This window comes from Arachis hypogaea, chromosome 5 (assembly GCF_003086295.3).
Source record: "Arachis hypogaea cultivar Tifrunner chromosome 5, arahy.Tifrunner.gnm2.J5K5, whole genome shotgun sequence".
Lineage (NCBI taxonomy): Eukaryota > Viridiplantae > Streptophyta > Magnoliopsida > Fabales > Fabaceae > Arachis > Arachis hypogaea.
Genome location: NC_092040.1, coordinates 82656023 through 82678006, shown reverse-complemented (window position 1 = coordinate 82678006; position 21984 = coordinate 82656023). Strand labels below are relative to the sequence as shown.

Genomic DNA, 21984 nt, shown 5'->3' with positions numbered 1-21984 from the left:
ATAATGGGTCTGAGGTCAGTGATCCCGGAAGTCAAATTTGATCTGAAAGAAGATGAATATCCGGGGATCCAAGAGCAAATTCGAAATAGAGGATGGGAAGTTCTAACCAATCCTGAAATAAAGGTTGGAAGGAACATGGTTCAGGAATTCTACTCAAATCTGTGGCTAACAGATAAGCAGAGAATGACTGGAACTGCTTACCATACCTACAGAACCATGGTCAGAGGGAAAGTTATGTACTTCCATCTGGACAAAATAAGAGAAATCTTCAAACTACCTCAACTGCAAGATGATCCTGATTCCTTTAATAGGAGGATGGTGAGAGTAGATAAAGGGTTGGATCAAGTTCTAGAGGACATATGCCTCCCTGGGACTAAGTGGATAACCAATTCAAAGGGTGTCCCAAACCAACTCAAGAGGGCAGACCTCAAGCCAATTGCAAGAGGGTGGCTAGACTTTATTGGGCGCTCCATATTGCGCACTAGCAACCGTTCTGAGGTCACCATCAAGAGAGCAGTGATGATTCATTGCATTATGCTTGGAAAAGAAGTGGAGGTCCATCATGTGATTGCTTGTGAGATCTACACAATTGCAAATAAGAATTCCACTGAAGCCAAATTGGCTTACCCAAGCTTGATCTCCTTGCTCTGTAAAGAGGCTGGGGTGAAGATGGGAGTAGATGAGTTCATACCCATTGAACACCCAATTACCAAGAAGTCAATGGAAGGACAAGTGCAAGACAACTCCATTAAGAAGAGGGCGCAGGAATTCCTCCCTGAATTCCCAAGAATTGACTACTGGACCATCCTAGAAGCATCTATCTCCAAGTTGCAAGAGACTATGGAGCAACTAAAGGAAGAACAGCAGAATCAGAACTGCATGCTCTGCAAATTGCTGAAGGAACAAGAGAAGCAGGGGTGTGAACTCCAAGAGTTGAAACGCCAAAAGCTCTCCTCTCAAGCTGAGGGAGCATCCACTTCTCAAAATCAAGGTTGTTGAGTCCTAACTCTGTGAAAATCTCTATCATTAGGAGCCTATGTTTTTACGTTTTCTTTTTCTTTTGTTTTGTTTTCTATTTTTAATTTTTAGTCTCATCTTATATCTATCTTTGAGTCTTGTTCTTAATTCATAATTAATAAAATTGAAATTTTATGCCTTAAAGCTATGAATGTCCTATGAATCCATCACCTCTCTTAAATGAAAAATGCTTTAATCACAAAAGAACAAGAAGTACAGGATTTCGAAATTTATCCTTGAAACTAGTTGAATTAGTTTGATGTGGTGACAATATTTTTTGTTTTCTGAATGAATGCTTGAACAGTGCATATGTCTTTTGAATTTGTTGTTTTGAGAATGTTAAAATTGTTGGCTCTTGAAAGGATGAGGAGAAAGAGAACTGTTATTGAGGATCTGAAAAAAAATCATCAGATTGATTCTTGAAGCAAGAAAAAGCAGTGAAAAAAAATATTTCAAAAAAAAAGGAAAGAAATAAAGTTGTGATCCAAGGCAACAAGAGTGTGCTTAAGAACCCTGGACACCTCTAATTGGGGACTTTAGCAAAGCTAAGTCACAATCTGAAAGGGTTCACCCAATTATGTGTCTGTGGCATGTATGTATCCGGTGGTAATACTGGAAGACAGAGTGCTTTGGGCCACAGCCAAGACTCATACACTGACTATGTTCAAGAATCATTGTACTTAACTAGGAGAATCAATAACACTATCTGAGTTCTGAGTTCTTATAGATGCCAATCATTCTGAACTTCAAAGGATAGAGTGAGATGCCAAAACTGTTCGGAGGCAAAAAGCTACTAGTCCCGCTCATCTAATTGGAGCTATGTTTCCTTGATATTTTGGAGTCTATAGTATATTCTCTTCTTTTTATCCTATTTTGATTTTCAGTTGCTTGAGGACAAGCAACAATTTAAGTTTGGTGTTGTGATGAGCGGATAATTTATACGCTTTTTGGCATTGTTTTTAGTATGTTTTTAGTATAATCTAGTTAGTTTTTAGTATATTTTTATTAGTTTTTAGCTAAAATTCACTTTTCTGGACTTTACTATGAGTTTGTGTGTTTTTCTGTGATTTCAGGTATTTTCTGGCTGAAATTGAGGGTCCTGAGCAAAAATCTGATTCCGAGACCAAAAAGGACTGCAGATGCTGTTGGATTCTGACCTCCCTGCACTCGAAGTAGATTTTCTGGAGCTACAGAAGCCTAATTGGCGCGCTCTCAACGGCGTTGGAAAGTAGACATTCTGGGCTTTCCAGCAATATATGATAGTCCATACTTTGCCCAAGATTTGATGGCCCTAACCGGCGTAGCAATTCGGCCTCAGAAATTCCAGCGTTTAACGCTGGAACTGGCATGAAACTTGGAGTTAAACGCCCAAACTGGCATGAAAGCTGGCGTTTAACTCCAGAAAAGGTCTCTACACGAAAATGCTTCATTGCTCAACCCAAGCACACACCAAGTGGGCCCGGAAGTGGATTTTTAAGTCATTTACTCATCTCTGTATACCCTAGGCTACTAGTTTACTATTAATAGGATCATTTGACATTGTATCTGGTACCTCATGACACTTTACACGTTTTCTTTGTGTACTTTCCACGGCATGAGTCTCTAAACCCCATGGTTGGGGGTGAGGAGCTCTGCTGTGTCTTGATGGATTAATGCAATTACTACTGTTTCTCATTCAATCATGCTTGCTTCCATTCTAAGATAATACTTGTTCTTAATCCGGATGAATGTGATGATCCGTGACAATCATCATCGTTCTCAACTATGAACGTGTGCCTAACAACCACCTCCGTTCTACCTTAGATTAAGTAGTTATCTCTTGGATTCTTTAATCGGAATCTTCGTGGTATAAGCTAGAATTGATGGCGGCATTCAAGAGGATCCGGAAGGTCTAAACCTTGTCTGTGGTATTCTGAGTAGGATTCAATGATTGAATGACTGTGACGAGCTTCAAACTCCTGAAGGCGGGGCGTTAGTGACAGACGCAAAAGAATCACTGGATTCTATTCCGGCCTGATTGAGAACCGACAGATGAATTCCGCGTGCTGTGACAGAGCATATGCAATCGTTTTCACTGAGAGGATGGGAGGTAGCCATTGACAACGGTGAAACCCTACATACAGCTTGCCATGGAAGGAGACTTGCGTGTTTGAAGAAGAAGACAGTAGGAAAGCAGAGATTCAGAAGATGGAGCATCTCCAAACCTCAACCTATTCCCCATTACTGCAAAACAAGTAATCATTTCATGTTCTTTTGCTTTTCACAAACAATCCTGATAATTTCTGATATCCTGACTAAGATTTACAAGATAACCATAGCTTGCTTCAAGCCGACAATCTCCGTGGGATCGACCCTTGCTCACGCAAGGTATTACTTGGACGACCCAGTGCACTTGCTGGTTAGTTGTGCGGAGTTGCAAAAGTGTGATTGCAATTTCGTGCACCAGTTTCTGATAGATGATCATGTCCAAAATAGGCTCGGCCTCTTCATCCTTCTCTACTATCGTCTCAGGTGAAGCAGCAGGAACTTAGCCAGGGACTCTTTCCTCGAGCTTTGCCGCCAACCAGTTGAAACGCCTTTGATGAGAGAATTTATGCCGGTCTAGAATTTCTTCTCAATAAAAAAGAATCACTTCGTTGTAAGCATAGACTAAACCGACAATGGATTCTCCATCAAATTTTAGTTTTGGTTGTCACAAGTTCAACGTAACAAAAATAATCGAGAGTATTACTCCCGGGTCGTTCTCCCTGGGAATTATAATCAAGTGCTCAATTATTGGTTATGAGATTCACGAAAGTGGGTTGATAAAAAGGCAAGAATTTGAATGACAAGAAAGTAAATAAAAAAACTAAAGATAACAATTACTAAAAAGAAGCATTCATGGAAAGGATTAAGAATCAAGGTTTTCTATTCTAATCATTAATCATAACACAATAATTAACAAGAGTTAAGCCTATTACATTATCTTCACATTAACCTCAATCCATAAATAATGTCAATGGAAACAAGATTAACTAACAACTCCAGATCACCAACATAAGTTGGGTATTAATGACTCAATATTACCTAATTTCTCTTTCCAAGCTAAGAATGCTCAAAATCTACTCTAAAACTAATCCAAATATTTTATCAAACACTTGATGTGCATAGAAAGAAAATCATATCAAATTGCAAGAAATATAAAATCTAAGGCTACCAAAAGCAAGAAAATTATAACAATAACTCAATTAAGCAACAATAAACATGAAAACATAAAATTGCATTAAATGAAATGGAAATTAACAAGAGTTTATCAACATAAAAAGTAACCAAAATGAGAAATTAACAAGAAGAACTAAGATAATTAGAGTAATGAAACAAGGAAAAATAAAGGAAACTAAATCAAAACAAGTAATTAAACCTAAATCTATGAGAAAATTAAACTAAGAACCATAATTTTAGAGAGAAGAGGGAGCTTCTCTTTCTAGAAAACTACCCTAAAACATGTTTCTGACCTAACTTAATTGCTCCCCCTTGTTTCTCTTGGAATTTGGCTTCAAATACTTCAGAAATGAGTTAGATTTGAGCCTGAATGAGCTCAGAAATTGCCCCCAGTGTGCTTCTTTAAGTTGGTCATGTGATCAGTGTCATGCGTACGCGTCACTTGACAAAGTTCTGGTCACGTGTACGCGGAACTGGGCAAATTACCAAAACCTCATTTCTTTATGAATTCTCCATTTTTGCATTATTTTTCTTCATTTCTTTAACCCAATCTTCGCCGTCTAAACCTGAAATCACTTCATCAAACACATCAAGGCATCGAATAGAATTAAAGTGAATTAAATTTAGCAAATTAAGAGGTTAAAAAGCATGTTTTTCCTCTAAAGTACAATTTAGGAGATATTCACAAAATCATGATATTTTATTGAATAAATGTGGGATAAGTTGATAAAAATCACTAAATTCAACACAAGATAAACCCTAAATTTGGGTCTTATCAACCTTATAGTAAGGTATTCATTGTGGCGGACTTCTTGTAGGAGCTCCTAGACCATCTCATGTAAAGGTCGGGCAGAAGGTGTAGGTGCCGATGAGGATGGTGGTCTTAATGATAATGCTAGTTCAAATGTCTTCCTCTTCTTGGTTGCTTTCTTTGTCAACTCCTCCCATTCCCCACATTGGAGAAACCGGTGGCCGTTCAGGATCTTGAGCATAACATCGTCCGACCTCTTCTCCACTCCGACTGCTGTGGCAAATCTCAAAATCAGCGATGTGAAGGGAATGTTGAACTTCTGATTTTGGTTCACCTTACACATCGACTCATGAATTAGAGGCAAGATAGCTATCTTCTTACCCTCTAGAATAGCCCAAATAAGCATAGTAACTCGGACTTAGATGTGGGTGGCGTGGGTGCTAGGTAGTAGATAATCAACCACTATCTGCTCCCATATCCGCACCTTGGGAGTGAGATCAGAGCTTGCAATGCTGATAGGGGCAGCTTTTTTCCTCGCACTATACTCCCAAAAAGCCTCAGGACAGCCAATCTTCTTCAAAATAGGATCCAAAGAGATCTTGCCCTTAATCACATCTGCCTTAGTTTTCTGATAGGCATCTCGGCTAGATGGGATATGAAGAATCTTCAGGAGGGTTTCAAAAGCTTGATTGGATGAATCCATTCGCTTCCCTCAGAGGAATACCGTCTCTGCTTCCCAAGCCAAGAGATTTCTATAGAATTCCTGCACCATTGATTCATTGATTTCCATTGGATCCTGCTTAAGAAATCCCCACTGAAAGGAGGCAATATGGTCATGGATAGCAGCCGCATATGTTTTTGGTACATTGAGTTTTTGCTTCCAATGTATAGCTCTTTGCTCAAGCTTTCCATATTGAATGTCGGCTTTTTATTTGCGAAATTATCTGGCTTATCGCTCCGGTGATCAGAAGGACAAGGAAGAATGCCTTGAGGGGTCGAGGATGATGTAGCCGGCTCTTTGCCTTTACAGCACATCTTGAAAAGGAACAAAAGAATGGAATTCAAGATCACAAGATAAGTGTTACAGGAAGACCAATGAGGAAGCAAACACGATGTAATCAATTAATAAACACTTAATTGAGGAAAATTGTTTAAGGGTGTGGTTCAAGAAAAGACAATGTGTGCATTCTAAATGTGCGCGTGATTAGAACTTACACATTAGCCAATTGAAATGGAAACCATACAATCAGAAAATAAAGCCCAAGTTTCTAAATTAAGTGGCTTAAGTTGCCAGCCACATGATAAGCAAAGAGCGAAGCACTAGCAAGCTTAAGCAAACACAACAAAAAAGGGAATCGAATTTGCTGAGAAGAATGGATATTGATGTTGTGCAATTGAATGCGTAAGATTATATAAAGTTTGCACAAACAAACAATAACCAATTCAATCAAGGAAAAGACCATTTATTCATCCCCAAACAATACAATAATCACATGAACAAAGTACTTGATTTGGAGCAAGTTCATTTTCAGGTAAGACCATGTCAAGTTGATTCAACAACTTCAAAACATCAAGAAGAAGCACTTTTGTTATGCAATTGGAATGATTTAAAAATCATGATGAACAAAGAAGTCAATTCAATTCATTAATGCGCTTATAGTTTCATCATTGAGGAGAACCACTAGGAGGAGGTATTCAGAATCTTCTCTCCTCACTCTCATTGTCTTCTCCTCGTCCACTTTCTTTCATATCCATTTTATAAATATTTAGTTATGAGTCTCTAATTTCCAACATTGGGAAAGAGAGCTCTATTGCAATTTGATGGATTGATTTGTTTTCATTCTTCATCTTCAATTCTTTTTTCATTGCTTCTTTAGAGAGAGTCTTTTTTCTTCAAAGATCTAATTCTATCGAGAGGGGGATTAGATCTATTAGAATGGTATGATGAGCTTGAGAAAGGATTCATAATATTCAGTTTTAGGCTCTTCTCTCACACTTCTCTTGATTAATAATTCATAGCTTGATATGTGAGATATAGTCACTATGAATTAAGATATTGAGAATTATGTGGCTTTTGAATCAGAAATTATACTTCATCTCTTCTCATGAGAAATCGGATCAAGAGATTGGCAATTGATTAAGTTAAAAGAAATCAAATTACCAAGAGATTGGGGTTTGATTACTTATGATTTGTCAACTAATCAATGATTGCATGATTGAAGAGGAGATGAGAATTGTTGATCCTGAGAATGCAATATCTCTTAATCCTAATATTTTTTTCATTCTTAATTCTAGTATTTTATTTTCTTACACTTTACTTTCTTGCACTTTACTTTTCCATATTTTATATTTCTTACAATTTAATTTCCAACACTTTACTTCTTGTTCTTTACATTCATGTCATTTACATTTCTTGTTTGATCATCACCCGATTATGACCGTCTAACTAGAATAATCAATCAACTATTACTCGCTTAATCCTTTAATCCTCGTGGGATCGACCTCACTCATAGTGAGTTTTATTACTTGATACGACCTGGTGCACTTGCTGGTAGTTATGCGGATATTGTTGTTCATCAATTCTGTATCAGTTGCTCTCTCTATCCAAAATTTGGATGATTCCTCCATCCCTGATTAAATGTGTTAGAATAAGGATCATTATTGGGATTTCTAGAGGAATTTCCCACATAATTAACCTGTTCAGGAGTGGGTTGAGCATAGCCATGGATTTCCCCTTGGTTAAAATCACTACTCATGTCATAAGATGCATTTTGTGTATTTAATAGCTGAGACTTGCATCCCACTCAAGTGTTGAGTAATCATGTTAATTAGTTGAGACATGGCCTTGTTCTGAGCAAGAATGGCATCCAAAGTATCTATCTCTATGACTCCTTTCTTCACAAGATTTCTCTCAGAAGTGTACAGGTATTGGTTGTTGGCAACCATCTCAATTAACTTATTTGCCTCTTCAAGAGTCTTCTTCATATGTAGATAGCCAACTGCAGAATTGTCCAGAGACATCTTGGCCATCTCTGAAAGTCCATCATAGAAGATCTACAACCTGATCTAGTATGAGAATATGTCAGGAGGCATCTTCTGATCATTAACTTTTATCTCTCCCAGGATTCATATAGGAATTCACCATCTCTCTACCTAAAGGTCTGAACATCTGTCTTCAGCAGAGTTAGCTTCTGAGGAAGAAAGAGCTTGGTCAGAAATCTGTTGACCACCTTGTCCTAAGTGTCCAAGCCTTTCTTAGGCTGAGTGTCAAGCCACTACTTTGCTCTGTCCCTCACAGCAAATGGGAAGAGCATCAGTTTATAGATATCTGGATTCACTCCATTAGTCTTCACAGTATCACAAATCTGCAGGGAGTTAGAGATGAATAGGTTTAGGTCTTCTTACGAGAGTCCATGAAACTGGCAGTTCTGCTACACCAAAGTGATCAACTGAGGTTTCAGCTCAAAGTTGTTTTCACCTATAGGAGGCATCACAATATTATTCCCATAGAAATTAGGGGTGGGAGCAGTGTATGAGCCAAGCATCCTTCTACGCTGCTCATTACCATTTGGATTCTAAACATTAGCATTAATTATGTTCTTAGGATCCATAGTAGCCTCTTCAATTTCCTTCTGAAAAGTATATCTGAGATTTTCACTAGCCTTATAAATTCTAGTTTGTTGCAAACGCTGCCTCAAGGTCCTCTCAAGTTTAGGGTCAAAATCAAGAAGGGGTTCTTTGTTCCTCTCCCTGCTCATAAACAAATAAAAAACAAGAAAAGGTGGGAATTTCTACGTCAGAGTTCAGAGAATTCCCAGTGAGGTATCCTGTGTAAAAGAAATAAAATAAAACAAACTAAATAATTAATACTAGAATTTTGAAAATCAATAAAGAAAAATGAACCACTAATTCCAAAAAATAAGAAAAGAAAATTAATAAGGAAGAATAAACTAAAATTACTAAAGGAGGACACCAATCTTAATTTCGAAAATTAAAGACAAAAAAAATTAAACAAAACAAAGCCAAGGATTCGAAAGTTTAAGAACAAAAACAAATAAGACAAAAAATTGAAAACACCAAACTTAATTTCAAAATTAAAGAAAAAAAATTTAACTAAACTAGCACTCAATTCTCGAAAATAAAAAAAATAAAAATAAAAATAAAAAGAAAAGAACACAAAATTAAAACAAATAAAAAACTAAAAACGCCTAATCTAGGCAATCAGACAACTGGTAGTTGTTAATCACAGTCAATCTCCGGTGATGCCAGGGCATCTTAGGCTAGTTTTACTAGCCTTTTTCTTTGTTTTTAATAGGTTTTATGCATTTTCTTGAGTTATAAGTAAGCAAATTAAGTAAAAATTCATGCATACCTAGATTCATCAAACTATGGTTAATTTGATATAATTTCATGAGAATTTTGCTATAATTATTTGTGTGCTAAGAATGATGAGAATTCTCATGACTTTAGCAAGGCTTTAATGGATATATTGGTTGATGACAGGTGAAGAAAGGCATGGAAAGATTTGAAGAAGGAGCAGAGAAAAGATGTAGAAGGAGCAATGTTGGTGGCTAAGTTAGACCACCAACGTTACCTCTAACATTGGAAGAGAAGCAGAACAAATCTCTGCATAGTTGTTGATTGCTCACGTTGGAGGGAGCATTGAACATCCAACGTTGCCCCCAACGTTGTGAGAAAATGATCAATTATAGAGCTGAAGAATTTTTGAGTGACGCGTACACGTCTATGACGCGTCTGCGTGAAAAAGCAAAATTTTCTTATCCATGCGCAAGCGTGAGTCACGCGCACGCATGGAATGGCTAAATTGACCATCCACGCGTATGCGTGGGTCACGCGTATGCGTCACAAAGCAAACATTGGAGGTCCAACATTGCCTTAAACGTTGCCTCCAACGTCTGCGATGCCAAGCGCAGAATTTGGAATTGAAAAACTTGAATCCATGCGTATGCGTCATTGACGCGTACGCGTCGATAAGAAAAAGGGCAACTCACGCGTAAGCATAGTGTACGCACACGCATGAAGAAGCAAAATCTCAGCCTTCACGCGTGAGCGTGGTGCACGCGTACGCGTGAAGAAGCAAAATCTCATATTTCACGCTTAAGCGTGAAGCACACGTACGCGTGGGTTAGCAGAACGTTGGCCCTCCAATGTTGAGTCAAACGTCAATGACAGCAAGCTTTCTGGTTTTTCTGGTTTTGTTCTAAATGGTATTTGAGTCAACGTTGGCCATCAAACGTTGACTCCAACGTGAAGCATTAGAACTCACAATTCAAACAGATCTCTTCTCAACAGCAACAGAAACCAATTGGAGCCATTTTCAACCCAATTCTATTAAGGCCAAAAGCCCAATTCAGAGATTGAAGATGAATGGAAGAAAGTGTATAAATTGTTTAGAATTTGAGTTAGAGAGGACCTTTTTTTCATTATTTCGAATTTTACACTTCCGGCACATTTCAATTGGGAATTCAGAATGTATCTTTTAATTCCATTGTCCATTTTGAGAGCTATAAAAAACTAAACCCCTTTCATTGGGTTAGGGAGCTCTGTATAAATTCAATGGATCAATACTAGTTTTCATTCTTCTTCCTCTTTCTTTTCTCTTGATTTTACTAGAAAGCTTTCGGTCTTCATCCAATTGGATAGTTATCTTGGGAAATAAGCTATTCATAATTGGATCTCCTCAGAACCTTGGAAGAGGAATGAGGAGATCATGCTAGAATTGCTTTCTCACATTGAATTAGATTGGGGTTTGGATGGATATAGTGACATGTAATCCTACCAACACTTTGATCTATGAATGTGTGTGGTATAATTAGTTACCAAACTTCATCTCTTCCCATGAGTACTTAAATCAAAGAATTGGGCAATTATTCTTGCTTAGAGAGATTGGTGAGCCAAGGAATTAGGATCCAATCACTTAAGATTGCCAAGGAGATCAATGAATGCATTGATTGTGGAAGAGATGAAAATAAATTTGATCCGGAGAATTATACATCTCCTGAATCCAATGATTCCCCCATTCTCTGATCTACCCATTCTTTTATATTCTACTCTTTAATTTCATGCGAATTCCCCATTCCCATTTAGATTCTTGCAATTTAAGCTTCTGTCATCTAATTTCACGCAATTTAATTTCTGTCATTTAATTTCTTGCAAATTTAAGTTTTTTGCCAAATTTATTTTTTGCGATTCTCAACCAAATCTGATTTCGCTGAACTAGCACAATTCACCAATTAACATTGATCAACCAACCAATTCCTGTGGGATTCGACCTCACTCTTTTATTAGTTTTTACTTGACAACAATCCGGTGCACTTGTCGGAAAGGAAATTTGTTGAGAGACAGTTTCCGAGTGAATCAAGTTTATGACGCCATTGCTGGGGATTGGTTTTGTATTGACAATTAGTAAATTAAAGGATAACTAGATTGAGCAAATTTCTTTTGATTAATTGAATTTTAATTTTAGTTGTTCATTTTTGTTCTCTGCAATTTTTAGTTGTTTTTCTTTAATTTTACCTTATAGCTTTATTTTCAGCAAAACTAACCCACTAACTCATTAACTGTTTGATTAATTGCCTCAATTGCTCTAACCAAGCTAACTATACTCTATTTTAATTGACTCTACATTTGTTGTTTCTTGTACTTGTTCATTATATGACAGGTAGAAGAGAGGCCTCAACCTCATTTGATAGTGAACCGGAAAGAACCTTCCTGAGATTAAGGAGGGAAGCAAGAGGAAAGAGGGTTATTGGTGCAGAAGAAGAGGAGGAAGACATGGATAAAACCATGGAGGATGATATGGAAAACCATCATGAAGGAGAGGTGAACAATCATGCCAGAAGAGGTGGAGCTAACCCTGCTGGACAAGAGAGGAGAGTTCTAGGATCATACATCAATCCAAACCCAGGAAACTGTGGTAGCAGCATTCAAAAGCCAACTATCCATGCTAATAACTTCGAATTGAATCCCCAGCTCATAACCCTAGTATATAACAACTGTTCTTTTGGAGGGAGTGCCCAAGAAGACCCTAATGAGCATCTCACTAAATTCCAAAGGATATGTGACACAGTTAAATCTAATGGTGTTCATCCTGACACTTATAGATTGCTACTGTTTCCATTTTCTTTGAGGGACAAAGCATCAAAATGGATATAATCATTTCCAAAGGAAAGCTTGACCACCTAGGAAGATGTAATGAACAGATTCTTGACAAGGTTCTATCCTCCACAAAAAGTAAACATGCTAAGAACAGAAGTACAAACATTCAGACAGTAGGATGGTGAGACTCTTTATGAAGCTTGGGAGAGATTCAAGGATTTGACAAGGAAATGCCCCCCTGATATGTTTAATGAGTGGGTGCAAATTCATATCTTCTATTAAAGGCTGAATCATGAATCAAAGAAAGCTGTAGACCACTCATCTGGAGGTTCCCTCAACAAAAAGAAGACCATTGAAGAAGCCATCGATGTTATAGAGATAGTGGCTGGCAATGAATACTTTTATGCCTCAGACATAAGCAACAACAGGGGAGTCCTAGAATTAAACCATATGGATGTAATCCTGGCTCAGAACAAGATGATCACCAAGCAACTGGCTGAATTGACGAAGCAAATGGAGAAGAATCAGGCCGCAGCAATCCGCACTCAACCATCACCTCAAGAAGAGTTGGAGACAGAAGAAGGAGTTAACTGGGAGGAAGCTAATTACCTTGGAAATTCATCTAAGCAAGCTAATGATCCGTATTCTAAAACTTGTAATTCTGGTTGGAGAAACCATCCAAATTTTAGGTGGGAGAACCAACAAAACCAAGGCCAAGACCATAGACCACACAATCTAACCCAGTATAATAACTCCACTCACCAAAACTCCAACCAAAGACCATACCAGACCACACAAGACACCTATTCATAGTCACCATACAAAAACCACAATAACCACTCTCAACACCCCAATTTTAACCAACCATCACCACATGATGTTGACAGAATGGTTAAGACGGAAACTATGCTTGCAAACTTTTGCAAAGAAGTTGAAGACATAAAAAAATTCAAGGAAGAAGTAAGAGGGAGTATAAAAAACCAAGGAGAGGTTATTAAGAATCTCGAATCTCAAGTAGGACATCTTTCACAGCAGATTCTGAAGTTCACTAATAGTTTTCCAAGTGACACTGAGAAAAATCTAAAAGGGGAAACGAAGAAGGTGAGATGGGAAGAGTGTAAGGCAGTTACTCTTGCAAATGAAGAAGTCTTGGAAGAAGATACCAGTAAGCTAACAGAGCACAGACCAGGAAGTTCCCAGAATAACTTGGATAAAAAGGAACAAGAATATGGATCTATACAAAGAAAAGAATCAACAGGGAATGAAATTCAGAAATCGTATGTGCCAAGGGCACCATAAGACTCATGGGAAGTGAGAAAGAAAGGTCATATTCAAGATTTCTATATATGTTTGCATCTCTCAGTGTCAACATCCCCTTTATCAAAAACTCTCCAACAAATGCCTACATACATCAAGTGCATGAAAGAGCTGCTGAACAAGAAAGGAACCTTAAAAGGGGGACAGACAGTGACAATGAACAAGGAATGTAGCGCCCTCATCAAGAAGGACGTGCTCCTGAAGAAAAAAGATCTAGGGAGCTTTCATATTCCCTGTGTCATAGGGGAAACAAAAATTAACAGAGGATTTTGTGATCTAGGAGCTAGCATAAATGTGATGCCTCTGTCCCTTATGTAGAAGTTGCAAATCAATGAGCTGAGAGCCACTGATGTCATCATACAATTAGCTCATAAAACTCAGAAGTAGGCTGAAGGAGTAGTTGAAAATGTGTTGGTGAAAGTAGAAAACTACTTCCATCCAACAGACTTTGTCGTTCTAGACATGGAAGAAAGTTACCTCCATCCCATTATCCTGAGGAGACCATTTCTAGCCACTGGTCGAGCACTCATTAATGTAGAACAAGGAGAGTTGATACGAGAATACATGATGAGCAGCTCACTTTCCAGGCCTTCAAGCACGTGCATGAATCTGAGCAAGAGAGCAAGAAATTAAAGGAAGAATACAGGGAGAGTTTCTGAAGGAAAACAGTAATGAACCACCAGACAAGCATCTGGAGCTTCCCTTGATATATAAACAAGAAACTCAAGAGATGAAGCAACCAATAGAGTTCAAGGAAGAGCCGAAGCCACAAGAATTAGGAAGAGCAGCTAACAAGGATCTCCCTAACACAAGAGTCAATGGAGCACTAATGGAAGAAGAAAAAAGAGTTGTGAAGAAATTGCCAAGGGGATGGAGAAACAAGAAGGTTCTTACAGAAGGTTTCTCACCTAGAGACAAGGTGATATCAATCTACCATCCACCAATCCCTCCCCGTCTTCTCACCATTCCATCTCAGTTACCTCAAGTGTTCACCATCAGAAAGGTTCTTTCCCTGGAGCATTCAAAAATCATCAAGGAATCAAGTGGAGAAAGCTTCACTGTGAGGTGGAAGATTTGAGGCATTACAATCCACCCTAATAGTAGACCAACCGTCAAGCTAATGACGCTAAAGAAGCGCTCCATGGGAGGTAGCCCATGATTTAGTTTCCCTTTTTTTAATGTTTCAGTATGAATAATAATTGTTGCTCTAACATGAATTCAAGTACTCTTAGACAATTTTGACAACTATTCATGACATGAGGAGCATATGATCCAATTCTAAGTTTAGTGTGCCTACAGGCACACTAGGACACCTTTCAAAAATGATGATCATATTGCCATATTGACATGTGTTCTTGGAATATATAGCCAAACATTAAGTTGGGTGTTCTATATATTGCAAGAACAAGTCATGAGAGTCAAGGGTCTTTTGAGTTTTGAAAATCATGAAAGTACAACCATGTTTATAATTTTTAGTTCATGTTTAGAAAATAGAAAAATAAAGTGTTTCTCATGATGGTTTAACCGAAAGTGACAATAATCCCGTTAAGATATCAATGATAAAACTTGGAGGAAGAAACACTTTAAACCATATAGCCAAACACTAAGTTTGGTGTCCTCCAAAACTATGTAAAGCACAAAAGGAGTCATGGATGGATGAACAATCATGAAGAACACTAGTCAAAATTTTAGTTTTAAATTTGAGCTTTGCTTGCCATGAATTTACCGCCACCTATTCACATTCTTTTCTTTGTTTTGATATAATGGATAGGTATGCAGGAGAATAGCATGATGAAAGGACAAGGAAATTGATGGTGAAGATAGCATGAGGAAAAAAAGTAAGCCACATGGTTTGGAAGGATTCTTCTTGGAAATGAAAATCTGCACAACCTTGGAAGAAGCTCTTAGAAGACCGACCCCACATGCTTTATGAAGAGGCAACTTTTGTCCTCATTCATCTTTACATGAAAACCCTTCATTCATAAACTTGCCCAAGGAATCCTAGCCATCCATTCTTCATTAAAGTTTACTATAAATAGCCTCAATTGGACTGTGCACGTGAACCCAAGATTCACACTTCTTGTACTTTAGAAATTCACTTCTTGTATTCTCTAAAAGTAAGACCCAACAACCGTGTTCTTTGTGGAACAAATCAACTTTGTTCACTTGCTTCCATAACACTACCTTGCCTTCAAACCACCCTTTCACCAAGAGTGCATCACACTAACCATACCTCTTCATAAACCCTCAACTTCTATTCGGGTAATCATCAAGGAAAGTATGGCATCTTCTTCAAGTTCCAAAAGAAGAAGAGGAAAGGAACCCATGGTTGAAGAAGGTGAAAACAAATATGATCGACGGAAGTTCAGATCATGGTACCATCAAATGCAACTTGGGTGGATGAATGATAAAAAGATATATCCAGAAGTCCCTTTCCAGCTACGTGACCACGGGTGCCTAAAAATAAAAGCCAAGATCAGAAAGAGAAAATGGAATGCGCTTACCTCACTGAGCGGATAATTTATACGCTTTTTGACATTATTTTTACATAGTTTTTAGTATGTTTTAGTTAGTTTTTATTATATTTTTATTAGTTTTATGCAAAATTCACATTTCTAGACTTTACTATGAGTTTGTGTGTTTTTCTGTGATTTCAGGTATTTTCTGGCTGAAATTGAAGGATCTGAGCAAAAATCTGATTCAGAGGCTGAAAAAGGACTACAAATGCTGTTGGATTCTGACCCTCCTGTACACGAAATGGATTTTTTGGAGCTACAGAAGCCCAATAGGGGCGCTCTCCATTGCATTGGAAAGTAGACATCTTGGGCTTTCCAGCAATGTTTAATAGTTCATATTTTGCCCAAGGTTTGATGGCCCAAACTGGTGTCTAAGTGCCGGTCAGAGACCCTTTTCTGGCGTAAAACGCCAAAACTCTGGAATAAAACGCCAAGGAAAGCCTATGCACATGAAAGCTTCAATGCTCAGCCCAAGAACACACCAAGTGGGTCCCAAAAATTAATTTTTGCACTCTACTTATTTCTGTAAACCCTAGTAACTAGTTTAGTATAAATAGGACTTTTTACTATTGTATTTGGATCTTTAGATCATTTTTGAGACTATCTTTGGATCACTTTTGATCTCTTGATCACGTTTTGGGGGCTGGCCATTCGGCCATGCCTAGACCTTCATCACTTTAGTATTTTCAACGGTAGAGTTTCTACACCTCATAGATTAAAGTGTGGAGTTTTGCTGTTCCTCATGAATCAATGCAAAGTACTATTGTTTTTCTTTTCAATTCACGCTAATTCTTATTCTAAGATATTCACTCGTACTTCAATCTGATGGATATGATGTGATAAACCATTATTTTATGATATATATTGTGTTTAATTGAGTGGTTTTATCAAGTCTTTACCCACTTATTCATATGATTAGCATGATATTACAATTCCTTCCCAAAGTTGTTCCATGGTTGAAAACTTGCTTTCTAGAGATCTTTTTATTGTGTATTTTAATTCTCTTTTATACCATTCGATGCCGTGATCCGTGTGTTAAGTATTTCAGGTTTCATAGGACAGGAATGGCTTAGAGAATGGAGAGCAAGGTTGCGAAAATGGAAGGAACACAAGAAATCAAGGAGATGACCAGTGAACACTGATGCGAACGTATGGCTCACGCGACCGCGCGAAATGGAGAAAATTCCAGCGACGCGTTTGCGTGCCTGACGCGAACGCGCGGATAGAAATCTGCACGAATGACACGAACGCGCGGACGACGTGTACGCGTGGCAAGGAAAAACGCTGGATGACGCGATCGCGTGGTCAACGCGTACGCGTGACCTGCGCGATATGCAGAAATAACAAAACACACTGGGAGCAATTTTGGGCTGCGTTTTGACCCAGTTTTTGACCCAAAAACACAGACTAAAGCCGAGAAACATGCAGAGACTCAGGGGGATTCTCATTAGGATAATTTTTAGTTTTTAGATCTGATTTTACTCCTCCTCTAGGTTTTCGCACTACACATTGATAGTTCTTAGAATTTTCATTTGCTTTTGGATTTAGATATTAAGAAGAGTTGTTACCTCCGCCAAGACTTCGTCATTCTAGTTTGTTTTCTTACTTTTTACTTACTTTTTCATATCCTTAATTTGTCCAGAGTTACAATTGGATTATTTTTAGAGTTTATCAATACAAGAACTATTTTATTTTTAATTGATCTTCTTTTTTATTATTGTTTATCATGTCTTTTGGTGCACGGAATTGTGATCATCAACAATGGCGCCAAAAACTTGGTAGCGCTCTCAAACGTGAATCACACTTTGTCACAACTCCGCACAACTAACCAGCAAGTGCACTGGGTCGTCCAAGTAATACCTTACGTGAGTAAGGGCCGATTCCACGGAGATTGTTGGTATGAAGCAAGCTATGGTCATCTTGTAAATCTCAGTCAGGCGGATAATAAATGTTATGGAGTTTTCGAATAATAAATAATAAAGCAGAAAATAAAGATAGAGTTACTCATGTAATTCAATGGTAGGAATTTCAGATAAGTGTATGGAGGTGTTGTGTTCCTTCTGCATCTCTGCTTTCCTACAACTTTTATCCAATCTTTGTTACTCCTTTCTATGGCAAGCTATATGTAGGGCATCACCGTTGTCAATGGCTACATCCCATCCTCTCAGTGAAAAAGGTCCAAATGCTCTGTCACAGCACGGCTAATCATCTGTCGGTTCTCGATCATGTCGGAATAGAATCCCTTGATTCTTTTGCGTTTGTCATCACGCCCAAAAATCGCGAGTTTGAAGCTCGTCACAGTCATTCAATCCCTGAATCCTACTCGGAATACCACAGACAAGGTTTAGACTTTCCAGATTCTCATGAATGCCACCATCAATTCTAGCTTATACCACAAAGATTCTGATTAAGGAATCCAAGAGATATGCGCCCGGTCTAAGGTAGAACGGAAGTGGTTGTCAGACACGCGTTCATAGGTGAGAATGATGATGAGTGTCACGGATCATCACATTCATCATGCTGAAGTGCAATGAATATCTTAGAATATGAATAAATTGAATTGAATAGAAAATAGTAGTAATTGAATTGAAACTTGAGGTACAGCAGAGCTTTACACCCTTAATCTATGGTGTGTAAAAACTCCACCGTTGAAAATACATAAGTGATGAAGGTCCAGGCATGGCCGAATGGCCAGCCCCCATGGAAGACCGAATGGTCAAAAGAACTAGATAGTCCAAGAGATCTCTAATACACTAGTAAAAAGTTCTATTTATACTAAACTAGCTACTAGGGTTTACAGAAGTAAGTAATTAATGCATAAATCCACTTCCGGGGCCCACTTGGTGTGTGTTTGGACTGAGCTTGATCTTTACACGAGCTGAGGCTTCTTTTGGAGTTGAACGCCAAGTTGTAACGTGTTTCTGGCGTTCAACTCTGGTTCATGACGTGTTTCTGGCGTTTGACTCCAGAATGCAGCATGAAATTGGCGTTGAGTGCCAGTTTACGTCGTCTAATCACGAATAAAGTATGAACTATTATATATTGCTGGAAAGATCTGGATGTCTACTTTCCAATGCCACTGAGAGCGCGCCATTTAAAGGTCTGTAGCTCCAGAAAATCTATTTTGAGTGCAGGGAGGTCAGAATCCAACAGCATCAGCAGTCCTTTGTCAGCCTTCTTATCAGAGTTTTGCTCAGATCCCTCAATTTCAACCAGAAAATACCTGAAATTACAGAAAAACACACAAACTCATAGTAAAGTCTAGAAATGTGAATTTTACATAAAAACTAATAAAAAAATCCCTAAAAGTAGCTTGATCCTACTAAAAACTACCTAAAAAAAATGCCAAAAAGCGTATAAATTATCCGCTCATCATCTTTCTTTATTTTCCCTTTTAATTTTATGAAGTCTACATTTATGATAATGGAGTAGTTTCTCAACTTGATTGGAAGTTGATTAAAAGGAGAACTTTGAGTTGGAATACTCAAGAGTCAAATTGTAATTGGGTTTATTATTGGTTGAATCTCTAGTCACTGACGCTAATCCTTCCCAAGGGAGAGGATTAGAACTTGTGAACAGAAGTTGACTTCCAACTTACTTGACCTTCCTTTATTCAGTAAAGGATAACTAAGTGGAAACAACTACCAATTATCAATTGATCTTGAGAAAAATCCAACAAGGATAGAACTTCCAATTAATCTTTTCCCAGTCAAGATCTTTATTTAAATTTTATAATTTCTCTTATTTATTTTCTTGTTTCTCAAAATCAAAATTTTTTTGGAAAAACCTCTAACCAATAAGCTGCACTCTCTGTTAACTCGTTGGGAGACGACCTGGGATTCTTACTCCCAGTATTTTTATTCTAATTTTGTGACAACCCTTTTTAAATTGATAAGCGAATTTTCACTAGTTAAGAACTGTACTTGCAACGTATTTATTCCATTAAATTCTTAATTGGTCAATTTCCGACTCCGTCATGTTGATCCGTGATACTCATCATCATCCTCCTTTATGAACGCGTGCCTGACAACCACTTCCGTTCTATCTGCGAGAGCTTGAGTGTGTATCTCTTGGGTTCCTGGTTGACGACGCATGATTGTCTCTCCTGACAACAGAGCCTTTCAATTCCATGAAATCAGAGTCTTCGTGGTATAAGATAGAACCAATTGGCAGCATTCTTGAGATCCAGAAAGTCTAAACCTTGTCTGTGGTATTTCGAGTAGGATCTGGGATGGGATGACTGTGACAAGCTTCAAACTCATGACTGTTAGGTGTAGTGACAGTGCGCAAAAGGATCATTGGATCTTATTCCAACACAAGTGAGAACCGACATATGATTAGCCCTACGTAACCTGTAGCCAGACAATTTTCACTGAGAGGACGAACAGTAGCCATTGACAACGGTGATCCCCCAACATACAGCTTGCCATGGAAAGGAGTATGAATGATTGGATGAAGGCAATAGGAAAGCAAAAGTTCAGGAGCAACAAAGCATCTTCATACGTTTATCTGAAATTTCCACCAATGAATTGCATAAGTATCCCTATCTTATTTTATGTTTTATTTATCTTTTAATTATCTAAACTCTCATAATATTCTGAATCCGCCCGACTGAGATTTACAGGATGACCATAGCTTGCTTCAAGCCGACAATCTCTGCGGGATCGACCTTTACTCACGTAAGGTATTACTTGGACGACCTAGTGCATTTGCTGGTTAATCATATCATCTAATTCCTTGTTAGTCAAGTCATCAATCTTTTTAAAATCAAATTTTTTTCAATCATATCTTTTTAATCATATCTTTTTTTTAAATTAAATCTTTTTTTAATCATATCTTTTTAAAATTTTGATTTCAAAATCTTTTTCTAACTTCTTATCTTTTCAAAATTTATTTTCAAATCTTTTTCAACTAATTACTATTTCTTATCTTTTTCAAAACCACCTAACCACTTTTCCACTTACAATTTTCAAAAATCACTAACCACTTTCTCAAAAATCTTTTTAATTAACTAATTATTTTAATTTTAATTTTCGAAAACTCTCTCTCTCGCATCTCATTCTATTTATTTGCTAACACTTCTCTTCTACTTATAATTCGAACCCTCTCTCTCCTTCTGTGTTTGAATTATTCTCATTCTCCCTCTACCTCATTCTTCTATTCTTTTCTTCTTCTACTCACATAAAAGAATCTCTATACTGTGATATAGAGGAATCCTCTTCTTTTCTGTTCTCTTCTTTTTCATATGAATTCTCCATAGGAAGATCCTCATCAGTTTTTAGCTAAATTCTTGCAAATCTGTGATACTGTTAAGACCAATGGGATTGACCTCGAGGTCTACAAACATATGTTTTTCCCCTTTGCTGTAAGAGACAGAGCTAGAATATGGTTGGGCTCACAACCTAGAGAAACCCTGAACTTTTGGGACAAGTTGGTCAATGCTTTCTTGACCAAATTCTTTCCACCTCAAAGGATGAGCAAGCTTAGAGTGGAAGTCCAAACCTTCAAACAGAAGGAAGGAGAATCCCTCTATGAAGCTTGGGAAAGATACAAGCAATTAACCAAAAGGTGTCCTTCTGACATGCTTCCAGAATGGAGCATCATATGTATATTCTATGATGGTCTGTCTGAGTTGTCAAAGATGTCATTGGACAATTCTGCTGGTGGATCTCTTCATCTGAAAACCCCTGCAGAAGCCCAAGAACTCATTGAGATGGTTGCAAATAACCAGTTCATGTACACTTCTGAAAGGAATCTTGTGAATAATAGGATGCCTCAAAGAGAGGAGTTCTTAAGATTGACATTCTGAATGCCATATTGGCTCAAAATAAAATATTGACTCTGCAAGTCAATATGATTTCTCAGAATCTGATTGGATTGCAGACTGCATCCGGAAGTACTAAAGAATCCTCCTCTGAAGGAGAAACTTATGACCCTGAGAATCCTGCAATGGAAGAGGTGAATTACATGGGAGAAGCCTATGGAAACACCTATAATCCTTCATGGAGAAATCACCCAAATTTTTCATGGAAGGATCAACAGAAGCCTCAACCAGGTTTCAAT

At 37.9% G+C, this 21984-nt stretch overlaps 2 non-coding genes across 2 annotated transcripts; both read right to left on the bottom strand.

Moving 5' to 3' along the window:
* Positions 1–12229: 12229 nt before the first annotated feature.
* LOC112804899 (small nucleolar RNA R71) lies at positions 12230–12337 on the bottom strand. Its single transcript, XR_003203516.1, has one exon. It is a non-coding gene; the product is annotated as a small nucleolar RNA R71 (small nucleolar RNA).
* A 9063-nt stretch (positions 12338–21400) lies between these two features.
* LOC112804786 (small nucleolar RNA R71) lies at positions 21401–21508 on the bottom strand. Its single transcript, XR_003203402.1, has one exon. It is a non-coding gene; the product is annotated as a small nucleolar RNA R71 (small nucleolar RNA).
* Between the last annotated feature and the right edge of the window lie 476 nt (positions 21509–21984).